At 47.8% G+C, this 15,777-nt stretch overlaps 10 non-coding genes across 10 annotated transcripts; all 10 read left to right on the top strand.

Moving 5' to 3' along the window:
- Positions 1 to 1,169: 1,169 nt before the first annotated feature.
- Positions 1,170 to 1,360, top strand: LOC142690365 (U2 spliceosomal RNA). Its single transcript, XR_012859145.1, has one exon. It is a non-coding gene; the product is annotated as a U2 spliceosomal RNA (small nuclear RNA).
- A 1,288-nt stretch (positions 1,361 to 2,648) lies between these two features.
- Positions 2,649 to 2,839, top strand: LOC142690354 (U2 spliceosomal RNA). Its single transcript, XR_012859138.1, has one exon. It is a non-coding gene; the product is annotated as a U2 spliceosomal RNA (small nuclear RNA).
- Positions 2,840 to 4,151: 1,312 nt separating this feature from the next.
- LOC142690342 (U2 spliceosomal RNA) lies at positions 4,152 to 4,342 on the top strand. Its single transcript, XR_012859127.1, has one exon. It is a non-coding gene; the product is annotated as a U2 spliceosomal RNA (small nuclear RNA).
- Positions 4,343 to 5,642: 1,300 nt separating this feature from the next.
- On the top strand, positions 5,643 to 5,833 carry LOC142690330 (U2 spliceosomal RNA). Its single transcript, XR_012859116.1, has one exon. It is a non-coding gene; the product is annotated as a U2 spliceosomal RNA (small nuclear RNA).
- A 1,277-nt stretch (positions 5,834 to 7,110) lies between these two features.
- Positions 7,111 to 7,301, top strand: LOC142690317 (U2 spliceosomal RNA). The gene has a single exon (XR_012859105.1). It is a non-coding gene; the product is annotated as a U2 spliceosomal RNA (small nuclear RNA).
- Positions 7,302 to 8,593: 1,292 nt separating this feature from the next.
- LOC142690305 (U2 spliceosomal RNA) lies at positions 8,594 to 8,784 on the top strand. Its single transcript, XR_012859094.1, has one exon. It is a non-coding gene; the product is annotated as a U2 spliceosomal RNA (small nuclear RNA).
- A 1,272-nt stretch (positions 8,785 to 10,056) lies between these two features.
- LOC142690293 (U2 spliceosomal RNA) lies at positions 10,057 to 10,247 on the top strand. The gene has a single exon (XR_012859083.1). It is a non-coding gene; the product is annotated as a U2 spliceosomal RNA (small nuclear RNA).
- Positions 10,248 to 11,539: 1,292 nt separating this feature from the next.
- LOC142690280 (U2 spliceosomal RNA) lies at positions 11,540 to 11,730 on the top strand. Its single transcript, XR_012859071.1, has one exon. It is a non-coding gene; the product is annotated as a U2 spliceosomal RNA (small nuclear RNA).
- A 1,276-nt stretch (positions 11,731 to 13,006) lies between these two features.
- Positions 13,007 to 13,197, top strand: LOC142690268 (U2 spliceosomal RNA). Its single transcript, XR_012859060.1, has one exon. It is a non-coding gene; the product is annotated as a U2 spliceosomal RNA (small nuclear RNA).
- Positions 13,198 to 14,473: 1,276 nt separating this feature from the next.
- LOC142690256 (U2 spliceosomal RNA) lies at positions 14,474 to 14,664 on the top strand. The gene has a single exon (XR_012859049.1). It is a non-coding gene; the product is annotated as a U2 spliceosomal RNA (small nuclear RNA).
- Positions 14,665 to 15,777: the final 1,113 nt, after the last annotated feature.

Genomic DNA, 15,777 nt, shown 5'->3' with positions numbered 1-15,777 from the left:
ATGAGCTCATTGATTAAATGCAATTAATGAATAGATTGCCACCTCTTGTTGTGTGTCGTCTGTGTTTCTGTGTTTCCGGCATTTCACATTGGAACACCTCATTCACCTTCCTTGTCTTCTCTCCGCCCTCCCTTTTAGGTAAGTTAAAGAGCTGCACCTGAGCCAGCCACTGATTGATTGATTGATTGATTGATTGATTGATTGATTGATTGATTGATTGATTGATTGATGCAGCACAACAGTCAAATAGTGGAGTGGAGTAGGGGAACAGCAAACAGCCAATAAAGCAGCCCGCCCGCTCGCCTGCCCGCCACAATGGACCTACCTGTGTACACTAGATGGATGTGATGGAATGTACTGTCGTCCCTACATTTCAAGAAGAAGTAAGAATTGCAGTTGCAACAAAGCCTTGCTTGCCTACAAAGAGAGCAGCAATTTGGATTTGTTACTATGTTACCTAGAAGAATAACAAACTGTGCAAGGATGGAGGTTGTAGGAGCAAGGAGAAGTTGTCTGTAAAGTTGGTGGATGCCTATTTTCCATTTTGCAGTCCCTTGTCTCCCTCTTGTGGCCTCCTGGAGGCAACTAGCTGTGCAAAAAAAAGACAGCCTGGCGGCCGGCTGTTGCAGTGTTGCCCTCTCAGGCAACACTGAGTGACTGACTGAGCCTCACCGTCTTATATAAAGTTCAGACAGAACTTTGCACGTGTCATAGTGGAGCCCTCAGGATTCCAGAGCCAGCTTTCTGACATCATAATGGGGCCTCAGAGATAAAAGCCTGGGCCCAGGCAGTGTTGGTCAGTGCTGCTCAGCAGGCAGCACTGGACTGGACTGGATTACAGCTGATACAAGGTGTGAAGGAAACAAGGGGTGGCTGTGGGCATGCACTTGCTGCCGCTGCCAGTGTTTATCTGCATGGCAGCAGGGCATTTGGGCGTTGCCAGGAAGGCGTTTTTATGTAGATTCCTCCTCTTTCAGCACTGCATTGTGGTGCAAGCAAAAGAAGCAAATCCTGTCTGGCTTCCTCTCCGGCCTTTATTCACCTCCCGTGTAGCTGTGAGTGTGTGAGCCTGCAGGGCCCCATGGAATTGCCTAGAAGTAGGCTGAATCGCTGCAAGGGCTGAACAGCAGTATCGGGCAGGCTCGGGCAACGCGCGGCCCGTTCGGGTTATCGCTTCTCGGCCTTTTGGCTAAGATCAAGTGTAGTATCTGTTCTTATCAGTTTAATATCTGATACGTCCCCTATCTGGGGACCATATATTAAATGGATTTTTAGAACAGGGAGATGGAAATAGAGCTTGCTCTGTCCACTCCACGCATTGACCTGGTATTGCAGTATTTCCAGGACCGGTGCACCCTTTCCTTATGTGTTGACTAAAAGCAGATTCCAAAAGTGTTTTTTGTATTTGCTATTGTTTCTGTCTTGCTGAAGGGATCTCCCCTTTTAATCCCATTATTTCAACACCTGTTGGACAATGCATGAGTGATAATGAGCTCATTGATTAAATGCAATTAATGAATAGATTGCCACCTCTTGTTGTGTGTCGTCTGTGTTTCTGTGTTTCCGGCATTTCACATTGGAACACCTCATTCACCTTCCTTGTCTTCTCTCCGCCCTCCCTTTTAGGTAAGTTAAAGAGCTGCACCTGAGCCAGCCACTGATTGATTGATTGATTGATTGATTGATTGATTGATTGATTGATTGATTGATGCAGCACAACAGTCAAATAGTGGAGTGGAGTAGGGGAACAGCAAACAGCCAATAAAGCAGCCCGCCCGCTCGCCTGCCCGCCACAATGGACCTACCTGTGTACACTAGATGGATGTGATGGAATGTACTGTCGTCCCTACATTTCAAGAAGAAGTAAGAATTGCAGTTGCAACAAAGCCTTGCTTGCCTACAAAGAGAGCAGCAATTTGGATTTGTTACTATGTTACCTAGAAGAATAACAAACTGTGCAAGGATGGAGGTTGTAGGAGCAAGGAGAAGTTGTCTGTAAAGTTGGTGGATGCCTATTTTCCATTTTGCAGTCCCTTGTCTCCCTCTTGTGGCCTCCTGGAGGCAACTAGCTGTGCAAAAAAAAGACAGCCTGGCGGCCGGCTGTTGCAGTGTTGCCCTCTCAGGCAACACTGAGTGACTGACTGAGCCTCACCGTCTTATATAAAGTTCAGACGGAACTTTGCACGTGTCATAGTGGAGCCCTCAGGATTCCAGAGCCAGCTTTCTGACATCATAATGGGGCCTCAGAGATAAAAGCCTGGGCCCAGGCAGTGTTGGTCAGTGCTGCTCAGCAGGCAGCACTGGACTGGACTGGATTACAGCTGATACAAGGTGTGAAGGAACAAGGGGTGGCTGTGGGCATGCACTTGCTGCCGCTGCCAGTGTTTATCTGCATGGCAGCAGGGCATTTGGGCGTTGCCAGGAAGGCGTTTTTATGTAGATTCCTCCTCTTTCAGCACTGCATTGTGGTGCAAGCAAAAGAAGCAAATCCTGTCTGGCTTCCTCTCCGGCCTTTATTCACCTCCCGTGTAGCTGTGAGTGTGTGAGCCTGCAGGGCCCCATGGAATTGCCTAGAAGTAGGCTGAATCGCTGCAAGGGCTGAACAGCAGTATCGGGCAGGCTCGGGCAACGCGCGGCCCGTTCGGGTTATCGCTTCTCGGCCTTTTGGCTAAGATCAAGTGTAGTATCTGTTCTTATCAGTTTAATATCTGATACGTCCCCTATCTGGGGACCATATATTAAATGGATTTTTAGAACAGGGAGATGGAAATAGAGCTTGCTCTGTCCACTCCACGCATTGACCTGGTATTGCAGTATTTCCAGGACCGGTGCACCCTTTCCTTATGTGTTGACTAAAAGCAGATTCCAAAAGTGTTTTTTGTCTTTGCTATTGTTTCTGTCTTTCTGAAGGGATCTCCCCTTTTAATCCCATTATTTCAACACCTGTTGGACAATGCATGAGTGATAATGAGCTCATTGATTAAATGCAATTAATGAATAGATTGCCACCTCTTGTTGTGTGTCGTCTGTGTTTCTGTGTTTCCGGCATTTCACATTGGAACACCTCATTCACCTTCCTTGTCTTCTCTCCGCCCTCCCTTTTAGGTAAGTTAAAGAGCTGCACCTGAGCCAGCCACTGATTGATTGATTGATTGATTGATTGATTGATTGATTGATTGATTGATTGATTGATTGATTGATTGATTGATTGATGCAGCACAACAGTCAAATAGTGGAGTGGAGTAGGGGAACAGCAAACAGCCAATAAAGCAGCCCGCCCGCTCGCCTGCCCGCCACAATGGACCTACCTGTGTACACTAGATGGATGTGATGGAATGTACTGTCGTCCCTACATTTCAAGAAGAAGTAAGAATTGCAGTTGCAACAAAGCCTTGCTTGCCTACAAAGAGAGCAGCAATTTGGATTTGTTACTATGTTACCTAGAAGAATAACAAACTGTGCAAGGATGGAGGTTGTAGGAGCAAGGAGAAGTTGTCTGTAAAGTTGGTGGATGCCTATTTTCCATTTTGCAGTCCCTTGTCTCCCTCTTGTGGCCTCCTGGAGGCAACTAGCTGTGCAAAAAAAAGACAGCCTGGCGGCCGGCTGTTGCAGTGTTGCCCTCTCAGGCAACACTGAGTGACTGACTGAGCCTCACCGTCTTATATAAAGTTCAGACAGAACTTTGCACGTGTCATAGTGGAGCCCTCAGGATTCCAGAGCCAGCTTTCTGACATCATAATGGGGCCTCAGAGATAAAAGCCTGGGCCCAGGCAGTGTTGGTCAGTGCTGCTCAGCAGGCAGCACTGGACTGGACTGGATTACAGCTGATACAAGGTGTGAAGGAACAAGGGGTGGCTGTGGGCATGCACTTGCTGCCGCTGCCAGTGTTTATCTGCATGGCAGCAGGGCATTTGGGCGTTGCCAGGAAGGCGTTTTTATGTAGATTCCTCCTCTTTCAGCACTGCATTGTGGTGCAAGCAAAAGAAGCAAATCCTGTCTGGCTTCCTCTCCGGCCTTTATTCACCTCCCGTGTAGCTGTGAGTGTGTGAGCCTGCAGGGCCCCATGGAATTGCCTAGAAGTAGGCTGAATCGCTGCAAGGGCTGAACAGCAGTATCGGGCAGGCTCGGGCAACGCGCGGCCCGTTCGGGTTATCGCTTCTCGGCCTTTTGGCTAAGATCAAGTGTAGTATCTGTTCTTATCAGTTTAATATCTGATACGTCCCCTATCTGGGGACCATATATTAAATGGATTTTTAGAACAGGGAGATGGAAATAGAGCTTGCTCTGTCCACTCCACGCATTGACCTGGTATTGCAGTATTTCCAGGACCGGTGCACCCTTTCCTTATGTGTTGACTAAAAGCAGATTCCAAAAGTGTTTTTTGTATTTGCTATTGTTTCTGTCTTGCTGAAGGGATCTCCCCTTTTAATCCCATTATTTCAACACCTGTTGGACAATGCATGAGTGATAATGAGCTCATTGATTAAATGCAATTAATGAATAGATTGCCACCTCTTGTTGTGTGTCGTCTGTGTTTCTGTGTTTCCGGCATTTCACATTGGAACACCTCATTCACCTTCCTTGTCTTCTCTCCGCCCTCCCTTTTAGGTAAGTTAAAGAGCTGCACCTGAGCCAGCCACTGATTGATTGATTGATTGATTGATTGATTGATTGATTGATTGATTGATTGATTGATTGATTGATGCAGCACAACAGTCAAATAGTGGAGTGGAGTAGGGGAACAGCAAACAGCCAATAAAGCAGCCCGCCCGCTCGCCTGCCCGCCACAATGGACCTACCTGTGTACACTAGATGGATGTGATGGAATGTACTGTCGTCCCTACATTTCAAGAAGAAGTAAGAATTGCAGTTGCAACAAAGCCTTGCTTGCCTACAAAGAGAGCAGCAATTTGGATTTGTTACTATGTTACCTAGAAGAATAACAAACTGTGCAAGGATGGAGGTTGTAGGAGCAAGGAGAAGTTGTCTGTAAAGTTGGTGGATGCCTATTTTCCATTTTGCAGTCCCTTGTCTCCCTCTTGTGGCCTCCTGGAGGCAACTAGCTGTGCAAAAAAAAGACAGCCTGGCGGCCGGCTGTTGCAGTGTTGCCCTCTCAGGCAACACTGAGTGACTGACTGAGCCTCACCGTCTTATATAAAGTTCAGACGGAACTTTGCACGTGTCATAGTGGAGCCCTCAGGATTCCAGAGCCAGCTTTCTGACATCATAATGGGGCCTCAGAGATAAAAGCCTGGGCCCAGGCAGTGTTGGTCAGTGCTGCTCAGCAGGCAGCACTGGACTGGACTGGATTACAGCTGATACAAGGTGTGAAGGAACAAGGGGTGGCTGTGGGCATGCACTTGCTGCCGCTGCCAGTGTTTATCTGCATGGCAGCAGGGCATTTGGGCGTTGCCAGGAAGGCGTTTTTATGTAGATTCCTCCTCTTTCAGCACTGCATTGTGGTGCAAGCAAAAGAAGCAAATCCTGTCTGGCTTCCTCTCCGGCCTTTATTCACCTCCCGTGTAGCTGTGAGTGTGTGAGCCTGCAGGGCCCCATGGAATTGCCTAGAAGTAGGCTGAATCGCTGCAAGGGCTGAACAGCAGTATCGGGCAGGCTCGGGCAACGCGCGGCCCGTTCGGGTTATCGCTTCTCGGCCTTTTGGCTAAGATCAAGTGTAGTATCTGTTCTTATCAGTTTAATATCTGATACGTCCCCTATCTGGGGACCATATATTAAATGGATTTTTAGAACAGGGAGATGGAAATAGAGCTTGCTCTGTCCACTCCACGCATTGACCTGGTATTGCAGTATTTCCAGGACCGGTGCACCCTTTCCTTATGTGTTGACTAAAAGCAGATTCCAAAAGTGTTTTTTGTCTTTGCTATTGTTTCTGTCTTTCTGAAGGGATCTCCCCTTTTAATCCCATTATTTCAACACCTGTTGGACAATGCATGAGTGATAATGAGCTCATTGATTAAATGCAATTAATGAATAGATTGCCACCTCTTGTTGTGTGTCGTCTGTGTTTCTGTGTTTCCGGCATTTCACATTGGAACACCTCATTCACCTTCCTTGTCTTCTCTCCGCCCTCCCTTTTAGGTAAGTTAAAGAGCTGCACCTGAGCCAGCCACTGATTGATTGATTGATTGATTGATTGATTGATTGATTGATGCAGCACAACAGTCAAATAGTGGAGTGGAGTAGGGGAACAGCAAACAGCCAATAAAGCAGCCCGCCCGCTCGCCTGCCCGCCACAATGGACCTACCTGTGTACACTAGATGGATGTGATGGAATGTACTGTCGTCCCTACATTTCAAGAAGAAGTAAGAATTGCAGTTGCAACAAAGCCTTGCTTGCCTACAAAGAGAGCAGCAATTTGGATTTGTTACTATGTTACCTAGAAGAATAACAAACTGTGCAAGGATGGAGGTTGTAGGAGCAAGGAGAAGTTGTCTGTAAAGTTGGTGGATGCCTATTTTCCATTTTGCAGTCCCTTGTCTCCCTCTTGTGGCCTCCTGGAGGCAACTAGCTGTGCAAAAAAAAAGACAGCCTGGCGGCCGGCTGTTGCAGTGTTGCCCTCTCAGGCAACACTGAGTGACTGACTGAGCCTCACCGTCTTATATAAAGTTCAGACGGAACTTTGCACGTGTCATAGTGGAGCCCTCAGGATTCCAGAGCCAGCTTTCTGACATCATAATGGGGCCTCAGAGATAAAAGCCTGGGCCCAGGCAGTGTTGGTCAGTGCTGCTCAGCAGGCAGCACTGGACTGGACTGGATTACAGCTGATACAAGGTGTGAAGGAACAAGGGGTGGCTGTGGGCATGCACTTGCTGCCGCTGCCAGTGTTTATCTGCATGGCAGCAGGGCATTTGGGCGTTGCCAGGAAGGCGTTTTTATGTAGATTCCTCCTCTTTCAGCACTGCATTGTGGTGCAAGCAAAAGAAGCAAATCCTGTCTGGCTTCCTCTCCGGCCTTTATTCACCTCCCGTGTAGCTGTGAGTGTGTGAGCCTGCAGGGCCCCATGGAATTGCCTAGAAGTAGGCTGAATCGCTGCAAGGGCTGAACAGCAGTATCGGGCAGGCTCGGGCAACGCGCGGCCCGTTCGGGTTATCGCTTCTCGGCCTTTTGGCTAAGATCAAGTGTAGTATCTGTTCTTATCAGTTTAATATCTGATACGTCCCCTATCTGGGGACCATATATTAAATGGATTTTTAGAACAGGGAGATGGAAATAGAGCTTGCTCTGTCCACTCCACGCATTGACCTGGTATTGCAGTATTTCCAGGACCGGTGCACCCTTTCCTTATGTGTTGACTAAAAGCAGATTCCAAAAGTGTTTTTTGTCTTTGCTATTGTTTCTGTCTTTCTGAAGGGATCTCCCCTTTTAATCCCATTATTTCAACACCTGTTGGACAATGCATGAGTGATAATGAGCTCATTGATTAAATGCAATTAATGAATAGATTGCCACCTCTTGTTGTGTGTCGTCTGTGTTTCTGTGTTTCCGGCATTTCACATTGGAACACCTCATTCACCTTCCTTGTCTTCTCTCCGCCCTCCCTTTTAGGTAAGTTAAAGAGCTGCACCTGAGCCAGCCACTGATTGATTGATTGATTGATTGATTGATTGATTGATTGATTGATTGATTGATTGATGCAGCACAACAGTCAAATAGTGGAGTGGAGTAGGGGAACAGCAAACAGCCAATAAAGCAGCCCGCCCGCTCGCCTGCCCGCCACAATGGACCTACCTGTGTACACTAGATGGATGTGATGGAATGTACTGTCGTCCCTACATTTCAAGAAGAAGTAAGAATTGCAGTTGCAACAAAGCCTTGCTTGCCTACAAAGAGAGCAGCAATTTGGATTTGTTACTATGTTACCTAGAAGAATAACAAACTGTGCAAGGATGGAGGTTGTAGGAGCAAGGAGAAGTTGTCTGTAAAGTTGGTGGATGCCTATTTTCCATTTTGCAGTCCCTTGTCTCCCTCTTGTGGCCTCCTGGAGGCAACTAGCTGTGCAAAAAAAAGACAGCCTGGCGGCCGGCTGTTGCAGTGTTGCCCTCTCAGGCAACACTGAGTGACTGACTGAGCCTCACCGTCTTATATAAAGTTCAGACGGAACTTTGCACGTGTCATAGTGGAGCCCTCAGGATTCCAGAGCCAGCTTTCTGACATCATAATGGGGCCTCAGAGATAAAAGCCTGGGCCCAGGCAGTGTTGGTCAGTGCTGCTCAGCAGGCAGCACTGGACTGGACTGGATTACAGCTGATACAAGGTGTGAAGGAACAAGGGGTGGCTGTGGGCATGCACTTGCTGCCGCTGCCAGTGTTTATCTGCATGGCAGCAGGGCATTTGGGCGTTGCCAGGAAGGCGTTTTTATGTAGATTCCTCCTCTTTCAGCACTGCATTGTGGTGCAAGCAAAAGAAGCAAATCCTGTCTGGCTTCCTCTCCGGCCTTTATTCACCTCCCGTGTAGCTGTGAGTGTGTGAGCCTGCAGGGCCCCATGGAATTGCCTAGAAGTAGGCTGAATCGCTGCAAGGGCTGAACAGCAGTATCGGGCAGGCTCGGGCAACGCGCGGCCCGTTCGGGTTATCGCTTCTCGGCCTTTTGGCTAAGATCAAGTGTAGTATCTGTTCTTATCAGTTTAATATCTGATACGTCCCCTATCTGGGGACCATATATTAAATGGATTTTTAGAACAGGGAGATGGAAATAGAGCTTGCTCTGTCCACTCCACGCATTGACCTGGTATTGCAGTATTTCCAGGACCGGTGCACCCTTTCCTTATGTGTTGACTAAAAGCAGATTCCAAAAGTGTTTTTTGTCTTTGCTATTGTCTCTGTCTTTCTGAAGGGATCTCCCCTTTTAATCCCATTATTTCAACACCTGTTGGACAATGCATGAGTGATAATGAGCTCATTGATTAAATGCAATTAATGAATAGATTGCCACCTCTTGTTGTGTGTCGTCTGTGTTTCTGTGTTTCCGGCATTTCACATTGGAACACCTCATTCACCTTCCTTGTCTTCTCTCCGCCCTCCCTTTTAGGTAAGTTAAAGAGCTGCACCTGAGCCAGCCACTGATTGATTGATTGATTGATTGATTGATTGATTGATGCAGCACAACAGTCAAATAGTGGAGTGGAGTAGGGGAACAGCAAACAGCCAATAAAGCAGCCCGCCCGCTCGCCTGCCCGCCACAATGGACCTACCTGTGTACACTAGATGGATGTGATGGAATGTACTGTCGTCCCTACATTTCAAGAAGAAGTAAGAATTGCAGTTGCAACAAAGCCTTGCTTGCCTACAAAGAGAGCAGCAATTTGGATTTGTTACTATGTTACCTAGAAGAATAACAAACTGTGCAAGGATGGAGGTTGTAGGAGCAAGGAGAAGTTGTCTGTAAAGTTGGTGGATGCCTATTTTCCATTTTGCAGTCCCTTGTCTCCCTCTTGTGGCCTCCTGGAGGCAACTAGCTGTGCAAAAAAAAGACAGCCTGGCGGCCGGCTGTTGCAGTGTTGCCCTCTCAGGCAACACTGAGTGACTGACTGAGCCTCACCGTCTTATATAAAGTTCAGACGGAACTTTGCACGTGTCATAGTGGAGCCCTCAGGATTCCAGAGCCAGCTTTCTGACATCATAATGGGGCCTCAGAGATAAAAGCCTGGGCCCAGGCAGTGTTGGTCAGTGCTGCTCAGCAGGCAGCACTGGACTGGACTGGATTACAGCTGATACAAGGTGTGAAGGAACAAGGGGTGGCTGTGGGCATGCACTTGCTGCCGCTGCCAGTGTTTATCTGCATGGCAGCAGGGCATTTGGGCGTTGCCAGGAAGGCGTTTTTATGTAGATTCCTCCTCTTTCAGCACTGCATTGTGGTGCAAGCAAAAGAAGCAAATCCTGTCTGGCTTCCTCTCCGGCCTTTATTCACCTCCCGTGTAGCTGTGAGTGTGTGAGCCTGCAGGGCCCCATGGAATTGCCTAGAAGTAGGCTGAATCGCTGCAAGGGCTGAACAGCAGTATCGGGCAGGCTCGGGCAACGCGCGGCCCGTTTGGGTTATCGCTTCTCGGCCTTTTGGCTAAGATCAAGTGTAGTATCTGTTCTTATCAGTTTAATATCTGATACGTCCCCTATCTGGGGACCATATATTAAATGGATTTTTAGAACAGGGAGATGGAAATAGAGCTTGCTCTGTCCACTCCACGCATTGACCTGGTATTGCAGTATTTCCAGGACCGGTGCACCCTTTCCTTATGTGTTGACTAAAAGCAGATTCCAAAAGTGTTTTTTGTCTTTGCTATTGTTTCTGTCTTTCTGAAGGGATCTCCCCTTTTAATCCCATTATTTCAACACCTGTTGGACAATGCATGAGTGATAATGAGCTCATTGATTAAATGCAATTAATGAATAGATTGCCACCTCTTGTTGTGTGTCGTCTGTGTTTCTGTGTTTCCGGCATTTCACATTGGAACACCTCATTCACCTTCCTTGTCTTCTCTCCGCCCTCCCTTTTAGGTAAGTTAAAGAGCTGCACCTGAGCCAGCCACTGATTGATTGATTGATTGATTGATTGATTGATTGATTGATTGATTGATTGATTGATGCAGCACAACAGTCAAATAGTGGAGTGGAGTAGGGGAACAGCAAACAGCCAATAAAGCAGCCCGCCCGCTCGCCTGCCCGCCACAATGGACCTACCTGTGTACACTAGATGGATGTGATGGAATGTACTGTCGTCCCTACATTTCAAGAAGAAGTAAGAATTGCAGTTGCAACAAAGCCTTGCTTGCCTACAAAGAGAGCAGCAATTTGGATTTGTTACTATGTTACCTAGAAGAATAACAAACTGTGCAAGGATGGAGGTTGTAGGAGCAAGGAGAAGTTGTCTGTAAAGTTGGTGGATGCCTATTTTCCATTTTGCAGTCCCTTGTCTCCCTCTTGTGGCCTCCTGGAGGCAACTAGCTGTGCAAAAAAAAGACAGCCTGGCGGCCGGCTGTTGCAGTGTTGCCCTCTCAGGCAACACTGAGTGACTGACTGAGCCTCACCGTCTTATATAAAGTTCAGACGGAACTTTGCACGTGTCATAGTGGAGCCCTCAGGATTCCAGAGCCAGCTTTCTGACATCATAATGGGGCCTCAGAGATAAAAGCCTGGGCCCAGGCAGTGTTGGTCAGTGCTGCTCAGCAGGCAGCACTGGACTGGACTGGATTACAGCTGATACAAGGTGTGAAGGAACAAGGGGTGGCTGTGGGCATGCACTTGCTGCCGCTGCCAGTGTTTATCTGCATGGCAGCAGGGCATTTGGGCGTTGCCAGGAAGGCGTTTTTATGTAGATTCCTCCTCTTTCAGCACTGCATTGTGGTGCAAGCAAAAGAAGCAAATCCTGTCTGGCTTCCTCTCCGGCCTTTATTCACCTCCCGTGTAGCTGTGAGTGTGTGAGCCTGCAGGGCCCCATGGAATTGCCTAGAAGTAGGCTGAATCGCTGCAAGGGCTGAACAGCAGTATCGGGCAGGCTCGGGCAACGCGCGGCCCGTTCGGGTTATCGCTTCTCGGCCTTTTGGCTAAGATCAAGTGTAGTATCTGTTCTTATCAGTTTAATATCTGATACGTCCCCTATCTGGGGACCATATATTAAATGGATTTTTAGAACAGGGAGATGGAAATAGAGCTTGCTCTGTCCACTCCACGCATTGACCTGGTATTGCAGTATTTCCAGGACCGGTGCACCCTTTCCTTATGTGCTGACTAAAAGCAGATTCCAAAAGTGTTTTTTGTCTTTGCTATTGTTTCTGTCTTTCTGAAGGGATCTCCCCTTTTAATCCCATTATTTCAACACCTGTTGGACAATGCATGAGTGATAATGAGCTCATTGATTAAATGCAATTAATGAATAGATTGCCACCTCTTGTTGTGTGTCGTCTGTGTTTCTGTGTTTCCGGCATTTCACATTGGAACACCTCATTCACCTTCCTTGTCTTCTCTCCGCCCTCCCTTTTAGGTAAGTTAAAGAGCTGCACCTGAGCCAGCCACTGATTGATTGATTGATTGATTGATTGATTGATTGATTGATGCAGCACAACAGTCAAATAGTGGAGTGGAGTAGGGGAACAGCAAACAGCCAATAAAGCAGCCCGCCCGCTCGCCTGCCCGCCACAATGGACCTACCTGTGTACACTAGATGGATGTGATGGAATGTACTGTCGTCCCTACATTTCAAGAAGAAGTAAGAATTGCAGTTGCAACAAAGCCTTGCTTGCCTACAAAGAGAGCAGCAATTTGGATTTGTTACTATGTTACCTAGAAGAATAACAAACTGTGCAAGGATGGAGGTTGTAGGAGCAAGGAGAAGTTGTCTGTAAAGTTGGTGGATGCCTATTTTCCATTTTGCAGTCCCTTGTCTCCCTCTTGTGGCCTCCTGGAGGCAACTAGCTGTGCAAAAAAAAGACAGCCTGGCGGCCGGCTGTTGCAGTGTTGCCCTCTCAGGCAACACTGAGTGACTGACTGAGCCTCACCGTCTTATATAAAGTTCAGACGGAACTTTGCACGTGTCATAGTGGAGCCCTCAGGATTCCAGAGCCAGCTTTCTGACATCATAATGGGGCCTCAGAGATAAAAGCCTGGGCCCAGGCAGTGTTGGTCAGTGCTGCTCAGCAGGCAGCACTGGACTGGACTGGATTACAGCTGATACAAGGTGTGAAGGAACAAGGGGTGGCTGTGGGCATGCACTTGCTGCCGCTGCCAGTGTTTATTTGCATGGCAGCAGGGCATTTGGGCGTTGCCAGGAAGGCGTTTTTATGTAGATTCCTCCTCTTTCAGCACTGCATTGTGGTGCAAGCAAAAGAAGCAAATCCTGTCTGGCTTCCTCTCCGGCCTTTATTCACCTCCCGTGTAGCTGTGAGTGTGTGAGCCTGCAGGGCCCCATGGAATTGCCTAGAAGTAGGCTGAATCGCTGCAAGGGCTGAACAGCAGTATCGGGCAGGCTCGGGCAACGCGCGGCCCGTTCGGGTTATCGCTTCTCGGCCTTTTGGCTAAGATCAAGTGTAGTATCTGTTCTTATCAGTTTAATATCTGATACGTCCCCTATCTGGGGACCATATATTAAATGGATTTTTAGAACAGGGAGATGGAAATAGAGCTTGCTCTGTCCACTCCACGCATTGACCTGGTATTGCAGTATTTCCAGGACCGGTGCACCCTTTCCTTATGTGTTGACTAAAAGCAGATTCCAAAAGTGTTTTTTGTCTTTGCTATTGTTTCTGTCTTTCTGAAGGGATCTCCCCTTTTAATCCCATTATTTCAACACCTGTTGGACAATGCATGAGTGATAATGAGCTCATTGATTAAATGCAATTAATGAATAGATTGCCACCTCTTGTTGTGTGTCGTCTGTGTTTCTGTGTTTCCGGCATTTCACATTGGAACACCTCATTCACCTTCCTTGTCTTCTCTCCGCCCTCCCTTTTAGGTAAGTTAAAGAGCTGCACCTGAGCCAGCCACTGATTGATTGATTGATTGATTGATTGATTGATTGATTGATGCAGCACAACAGTCAAATAGTGGAGTGGAGTAGGGGAACAGCAAACAGCCAATAAAGCAGCCCGCCCGCTCGCCTGCCCGCCACAATGGACCTACCTGTGTACACTAGATGGATGTGATGGAATGTACTGTCGTCCCTACATTTCAAGAAGAAGTAAGAATTGCAGTTGCAACAAAGCCTTGCTTGCCTACAAAGAGAGCAGCAATTTGGATTTGTTACTATGTTACCTAGAAGAATAACAAACTGTGCAAGGATGGAGGTTGTAGGAGCAAGGAGAAGTTGTCTGTAAAGTTGGTGGATGCCTATTTTCCATTTTGCAGTCCCTTGTCTCCCTCTTGTGGCCTCCTGGAGGCAACTAGCTGTGCAAAAAAAAGACAGCCTGGCGGCCGGCTGTTGCAGTGTTGCCCTCTCAGGCAACACTGAGTGACTGACTGAGCCTCACCGTCTTATATAAAGTTCAGACGGAACTTTGCACGTGTCATAGTGGAGCCCTCAGGATTCCAGAGCCAGCTTTCTGACATCATAATGGGGCCTCAGAGATAAAAGCCTGGGCCCAGGCAGTGTTGGTCAGTGCTGCTCAGCAGGCAGCACTGGACTGGACTGGATTACAGCTGATACAAGGTGTGAAGGAACAAGGGGTGGCTGTGGGCATGCACTTGCTGCCGCTGCCAGTGTTTATCTGCATGGCAGCAGGGCATTTGGGCGTTGCCAGGAAGGCGTTTTTATGTAGATTCCTCCTCTTTCAGCACTGCATTGTGGTGCAAGCAAAAGAAGCAAATCCTGTCTGGCTTCCTCTCCGGCCTTTATTCACCTCCCGTGTAGCTGTGAGTGTGTGAGCCTGCAGGGCCCCATGGAATTGCCTAGAAGTAGGCTGAATCGCTGCAAGGGCTGAACAGCAGTATCGGGCAGGCTCGGGCAACGCGCGGCCCGTTCGGGTTATCGCTTCTCGGCCTTTTGGCTAAGATCAAGTGTAGTATCTGTTCTTATCAGTTTAATATCTGATACGTCCCCTATCTGGGGACCATATATTAAATGGATTTTTAGAACAGGGAGATGGAAATAGAGCTTGCTCTGTCCACTCCACGCATTGACCTGGTATTGCAGTATTTCCAGGACCGGTGCACCCTTTCCTTATGTGTTGACTAAAAGCAGATTCCAAGTGTTTTTTGTCTTTGCTATTGTTTCTGTCTTTCTGAAGGGATCTCCCCTTTTAATCCCATTATTTCAACACCTGTTGGACAATGCATGAGTGATAATGAGCTCATTGATTAAATGCAATTAATGAATAGATTGCCACCTCTTGTTGTGTGTCGTCTGTGTTTCTGTGTTTCCGGCATTTCACATTGGAACACCTCATTCACCTTCCTTGTCTTCTCTCCGCCCTCCCTTTTAGGTAAGTTAAAGAGCTGCACCTGAGCCAGCCACTGATTGATTGATTGATTGATTGATTGATTGATTGATTGATTGATGCAGCACAACAGTCAAATAGTGGAGTGGAGTAGGGGAACAGCAAACAGCCAATAAAGCAGCCCGCCCGCTCGCCTGCCCGCCACAATGGACCTACCTGTGTACACTAGATGGATGTGATGGAATGTACTGTCGTCCCTACATTTCAAGAAGAAGTAAGAATTGCAGTTGCAACAAAGCCTTGCTTGCCTACAAAGAGAGCAGCAATTTGGATTTGTTACTATGTTACCTAGAAGAATAACAAACTGTGCAAGGATGGAGGTTGTAGGAGCAAGGAGAAGTTGTCTGTAAAGTTGGTGGATGCCTATTTTCCATTTTGCAGTCCCTTGTCTCCCTCTTGTGGCCTCCTGGAGGCAACTAGCTGTGCAAAAAAAAGACAGCCTGGCGGCCGGCTGTTGCAGTGTTGCCCTCTCAGGCAACACTGAGTGACTGACTGAGCCTCACCGTCTTATATAAAGTTCAGACGGAACTTTGCACGTGTCATAGTGGAGCCCTCAGGATTCCAGAGCCAGCTTTCTGACATCATAATGGGGCCTCAGAGATAAAAGCCTGGGCCCAGGCAGTGTTGGTCAGTGCTGCTCAGCAGGCAGCACTGGACTGGACTGGATTACAGCTGATACAAGGTGTGAAGGAACAAGGGGTGGCTGTGGGCATGCACTTGCTGCCGCTGCCAGTGTTTATCTGCATGGCAGCAGGGCATTTGGGCGTTGCCAGGAAGGCGTTTTTATGTAGATTCCTCCTCTTTCAGCACTGCATTGTGGTGCAAGCAAAAGAA

The sequence above is a fragment of the Rhinoderma darwinii genome (genome assembly GCF_050947455.1).
Source record: "Rhinoderma darwinii isolate aRhiDar2 chromosome 5 unlocalized genomic scaffold, aRhiDar2.hap1 SUPER_5_unloc_33, whole genome shotgun sequence".
NCBI lineage: Eukaryota > Metazoa > Chordata > Amphibia > Anura > Rhinodermatidae > Rhinoderma > Rhinoderma darwinii.
Note: the sequence above shows the minus strand (reverse complement) of the source record. Positions and strands in the feature narration are given on the sequence as shown.